Source organism: Ambystoma mexicanum, chromosome 7q (assembly GCF_040938575.1).
Source record: "Ambystoma mexicanum isolate Mex_15411 chromosome 7q, UKY_AmexF1_1, whole genome shotgun sequence".
NCBI lineage: Eukaryota > Metazoa > Chordata > Amphibia > Caudata > Ambystomatidae > Ambystoma > Ambystoma mexicanum.
The window spans coordinates 754320688-754326687 of record NC_090941.1 but is presented as its reverse complement, the minus strand read 5'-3'; the positions used below and the strand labels follow the sequence as shown (position 1 = coordinate 754326687).

General features: G+C 40.5%; 1 long non-coding RNA gene across 1 annotated transcript in view; it reads right to left on the bottom strand.

Annotated features, from left to right (window-relative positions):
- Nucleotides 1–1321: 1321 nt before the first annotated feature.
- LOC138528749 (uncharacterized) overlaps nt 1322–6000 on the bottom strand; it is a 52519-nt gene continuing 47840 nt past the window's right edge. Inside the window, exons 2-3 of the long non-coding RNA XR_011284222.1 lie at nt 1544–1617; nt 1322–1432 (exon numbers count right to left, since the gene is read on the bottom strand). This is a non-coding gene — a long non-coding RNA (uncharacterized lncRNA). The remainder of the gene's footprint in view (nt 1433–1543; nt 1618–6000) is intronic.

Below are 6000 nucleotides of genomic sequence, written 5' to 3'. Positions count from 1 at the left end.
ACATCACCAGTGATGCAAGTGCTTGGGGTTTGGGGGTGACTCTTAAACAGAAAAGAGGTGACGCTGAGCGTGTAGTAGCATTTTTGTCCAAGGCACTGTCCGAGGTGGAGAAGAATTACTCCACTATTGAGAAGGAGATGCTCGTGTGTGCAGTTGAGTGTTTCAGGACTTATGTGTGGGAACCACGTTTTATCTGGTCACTGATCATAGGTCCTTAGCGCACATGCTGAACCCAGGGACACCAAGTCATCCACTTCACGGCTAGCATGCATATCAGTAAAGCTGCAAGAATACACATATGAAATAATGCACATCCCCAGATGGAAGAATTCGCAAGTCGATTGTATGTCTTGCCTGCCAGAACTGAGTTACATGGACAACACATTCCTACAAGACAAATGTATATTGGCATCAATCGAAGATCTAAGCAGCAAGGAGTTCATTGTGATGAGCAAGCAATACTGGCTGGAAGAATCAGCCAAAGATGAGTCGATGCTGAAGAAAACAAAATGGGTGAAGAATGGATGACCAGATAAATTGGCGCTTTCGGAAGGCCTGCGACTGAACTGGAAAGTAGCATATGAGGTACGTGTAGAGAATGGTTTACTATTCAGAGGTGACCGAGTGATACCTCCCACAGTGCTGAGGAAAATTAAACTGTGCACAGCTCATTCGGGGCATGTAGGGAGCAATATGACGAGGCCAAGGACAAGGGAGTCATACCGGTGGGCATGCATGGATCAGACCTAAATAAAAGGGAAAACAGGGTTGCACCTGTAAATTGTATATGTGCAGTCTCTCCCCTGAATCAAATGTAACCAAAAAGAAAATGTATGAGGTCAGGAATTTGAGTCGGTATCCACAGCAATCAAATCCAAGGTAAGGATTGAGTGTAAGGCTCAAAATAAATGGAGATAATATTAATGAAAGTCAGATAGATTAGAAAGGTTATAATATATTAAACAAGTTACAAATTGTACTCAATAAATATTTTAATAAACATCAGACAGTGGTTACACAAAGGACACTCACAGATAATATATATATGCACACAATCCCAAAGACAATCTACAATCAATAATAATGGTAGGTCAAATATAGACAAAAAGTAATAAAGTGCTATCGTGACACCTGTCTAGCTACTTCTAGACTAACTAGTGAGGTAGATGAGGTTTGTAAACAACTATCAGATCACTTGAAAAAGCATGTAATCTTTTTTTGTATTGCCCAAAAGGTTATACAAACGCTGTTGTAATATTACAATGACGAATGCTCGACATGTTTCAATTCCAAAGTTCCAAAAATTGGAGAACCTTCCTCAGGAGCTGTAGAATTGGGTCATATTTTTGTAGCAGGCGTATCAGAGGACTACCCCCATCTGTGTTCTTGAAATTGAAAACCTCAAAACTAAGATTATCATACTGTGGAATACCTACAAAAAAGACAGAAAAGTAGCCATTAGTGCTGCTAGTCTTAAAGACAGAGGGTAAACATAAGCCCCTAGAAAATAGCCACAGGTAATGTTAGAAAATTATAAGGTTACCTCTGGGTATGAGTGGTGGAGTTAATCTCCAGCAAACGCAGGTCGTCTGCCAATTCCAGTTAATGGATGTGCATCTGCGAACACACGAAAAGGGTTGTGTTTTGAGAATTCTTTGAAACACTCGATTGATAAAGGCAACAGAAATCACACTGATGGTGACTATTATCACCTAATACTAGTAAGGTGGAAATTACCTCTATCCAAAATGTCCTCTTGTCCAATGTATTAATGGCCTATTGCTACTAAGGTCACAAACATATTCAAAGTGGAAGGACATGTGGGACTGTTTTGGGACCTAAAAAAGGGAATAATAATGAAAACCAAAAAAGACTATGACAAGACAAATACCTATGTAACTCTGAGCTCTTGAGTCCTACCACTGACTATGTTGCTCATCTTTAAAAATGAGTGGAACACCACATTCAGTAGTCTTCTGATTACGAGATAACTGCCAGTGTGCAGAACTGCCCAGGAAATCTAATAATGAAACTGGTAATAAAACGTAATAAGGCACGTAGTGGAGATTACATCCATATATAGGGCAGGCACTCCATAGTGGTTGCATACCAACTCGAAACAGCAAATAATGCATGGCTGGCAGTAAGAGCGAATAACGTGCATAATGCTGAGCATTAGTGTGGCTGGACAACTAAGACTCATAAAGATGTCTGAGCGCGGTAAATAGAGAGACCAATTCATAGCTAGTTCAGACGAATTAATGAATTCACTGGTCTGTAAATGCACAGACGGTAACTAATTAGTAAGCAGAATCTTACCCGGCTGAGTGAAAAGATGAAGACGGCCAGGCCGGGACTCGAGGAAAAGTCACTGCGTGTTAGTTGCTAGGAAACGGGCACGCCGAACAAAGGTTTGTCTATATCGAAGAGAAATTATGTGTAAATACACATGCATCCGCATCAGTGAAGTCCTATAAAGGGGGCCTCAAAAGTTAATATGTAGAGCTAGAAATGTTAGCTCTGTCTTACCTCGCTAACAGGGATCCATCCACTTTGCGGTCAATTCCGCTTTCCCAGTTCTCTCAGAAGGGAAGCTAACTGTTGTGTTGCTAAGCAACCCCTTTAAGTTCATTCCTAGGCCAAACTGAGAAAGAGAAAAAGCCGGCGGCCATCTTAGAAGGGTGCAACTGTGAAAGTCACAGATAACCACTCCTAGTACCTCCTATTGTAAAGATAATAAAAGAGGATTGGAGCAAGGAAGCTCACACGAGTTTATGAAGTAACACGCGCAATGAATAGAAAAAACTAGAGATCGAGCAAGATGGTAAAAAGGCCCTAATGCAAAACAGACCACGTGATCCATTTAATCACTTGCCCCTGTGGGCTAAAATACATAGGAAAGGCCCACCGCAAAATAAAAACCAGAATTTTCTAGCATAGTAGTGTCTAAAAAATAAAATCAAACAGGCCCCCATGGTCAAGCATTTTATGTCAATGAACCATGGTTGGGATGATTTCAAATGGACAATTATCTTGACAGTAAAAGGCTTCATTCTCAAAATCAAGGAAGAGAAACGTTTCAAACGTGAACAGGAACTGATCTTCCTCACCCAAAGTGACAGCACATGCCTCAATGAGGCCATCGAATGGCATAAAATTAAATAACGGCTTGTTACTATGTTTAAGTTCAGCCGTTGTGCTATTTTTCAGTTGGTCCATTTAGGCCCCATGAGTGGGGATACTTAACAGCCATATAGTGGACTCCATTCCTGTTCTCGTTTTAAGAGATTCAAGGATTACTTATTTTTTGTTGTTGATCTATATCTTTGTTGTACAGAGTCCCTGACTTTGGAACTGAAAATATGAGTTCACTGGGTATCTAAGAAATTAGCTTTTCCTATTCTGTTAGCCACCCTTAATTGGATGGAAGGTTGCGGGCTAATTAATGTACTGATCAACATACAGTATGACTTCATTACTAGGGCCTTTTTGCCATCTTGCTCGATCTCTAGTGTTTTCTATTAATTGCGCGTTTAACTTCACAAACTTGTTTGAGCTCCCTTGTTCAAATCCCCTTTTGTCATCTTTACAATAGGAGGTACTAGGGGTGGTTATCTGTAAATTAGGACTTGTGGACTTTCACAGTTGTACCCTTCTAAGACGGCTGCTAGCTTTTTCTCTTTATTGGTTTGGCCTAGGAGTCTACTTAAAGGGGTCGCTAAGCAATAGTTAGCTTCCCTTCTGAGAGCTTCGGGAATGCAGAATTGACAGTGAGGTGGATTGATCCCCATTAGCGAAGTAAGACAGGGCTAACATTTCTAGCACTACATATTAACTTTTGAGGCCCCTTTATATAACTTCACTGATGTGGATGCATGTGTATTTACACATCATTTCTCTTCGATATAGACAAACCTTCGGTCAGCATGCCTGTCCCTAGCAATTAACACGCTGTGCCATTTCTTTGAGTCCTGGACTGGCCTTCTTCATCTTCATCCTTTTACTCAGCCGGGTAAGATTCTGAAGTTTCTCTGATGTCTGTGTTTGCAGACCAGTGAATTAATAAATTGTTCTGAACAAGCTATGAAGTGGCCTCTCTATTTACTGAGCTCAGACATCTTTATGAGTCTTAGTCGCGTCGCCACGCCACACTAATGCTTAGCATTATGCAGGTTATCCGCTCTTACTGCCAGCCATGCATTATTTACTGTGTCGAGTTGGTATGCACCACTATGACGTACCTGCCTTACATTATGGTCGTAATCTCCCCTAAGTATCTTGTACATTTTATTTTGTTTTATTTTTGGTTTATTACAAACCTTTCATATTTCACAATTCCATAAGAAAAACAAAAAAAGTGTAAGACATTTCATCAATTGCAAATCAAACTTTTTCACTCCACAAGAATGATAAATGGCAGATCAACCCAAACCAAATAATTCATCAGTGTTTCTTGCCAGTTCTAATGTTTAAAACATTTTCTATAAATTGCATAGCTGCAAGAATCAAACTCGGGTTATCCCCAATTAAAAACCTATCCAACCACTCCTGTGCCGACAAAGTATTTTCCTCTTTTACAAAGTGCTCCACGTATTGAGTTCTCAGCCCCACAAGCTCCCTCAAACCAACACCAGATGGTGTACCGATTTGGTAGGACCATTTACCCCACAAATCCTAAATGTCTAATGCATCGTCTGATACTATTTCCAGACTGGTAATACTTCTCCCATTGGTAAAATGTTCAAGCGAAATTTCATAAATAGATCTCAATAATGGGAGAAGGAAATTTGCATAGGTACACAAGCACTTGATTGAGTGCTCTCCTTTCATAAGTGTGAACTAAAGTGTGCATATACTTCGATCTTTTTTCCTGTGTGTCTATCCAGTCATGGTCCCTTATTTGTTTTCTAACCCTCTCCAGATTCGTTATCAGAATCTCAACAGAGGCATCTACAGATTCTAACCAAGCAGTGCACCCTGTTGCCACTTTTCCAACAGCCAATCAGATTTACCTCCGTTTGTGTTTTTTAGGATCTCAAAGGGGGGGTGTGATCTGACATAACACATTTTCTGAACAGGGTAATGTATTTCCACAAGACAATAGACTCCATAGATTGCAGCCCCAGTTCGTATCTAATTGAGGCTAGCAGCAGCCACTTGGGCAGAAAAAGCCAGAAAAAGCCCTCCATGATCCCACACGTTTGCCAAGCCATGTGTAGCATTGTTTCTGCTCCATACGTTAATACTGGTACAACCTTTTGTTTCTAATAGATTAGAACAGGGGTGACTGTATATTTATCATAATGTGTGTGCCGCGCCACCCTTTGGGTTACCAACCTCTTAACTTTTGATCTAAGTATTAAGTACCATGCTCTCTCATTTATACTTCTATTTTTTAGTATTCACTCTAAGATCATTTTTAGATTGTGTAGGCCATAAATTGGTTTAACCTTCCCTGTATACCGATTGGGCTTTGGTCCATAATGACAAAGTCATCCGCATATGAGCCAATCCTGCAATTTTGGCGGAAAGGCTACAATAGAGTTCTGAGATTCAGACAAATCGGACATATACAGGTTAAACAATGCGTGGGCCAAGGGACATTCTTGTTTTAAACCTCCGTAGGTGTGAGTTTTTTAGTAATGCCCCCCTGCTTTGTCATTCTAACCTCCATTGATTTCCCCGAATACAGAGATTTAATTGCCTCCACTAGATCTCGTGGACAAACCCAACTGCAGTTTCCCCCATAATCTCTCCCTGTTGACGCTATCGAATGCTTGTTCTAGATCGATAAAAGCCAAGTAATAACTTGACTTGCTTTTAATAGCATTCAGTTTCAACAGGTTTAAGAGGAGGAGGTTTAGAGTAGTACCCACCCGCTTAACAAATCTGGTTCGTCTCAGGTCTAAACAGCCAGGACTAATAGCCTAATCATTCAAATTGCATAGTAAAATAGACACAAAGATTGTTCCCATAATATCAAGAAGGGCAATCGGACAG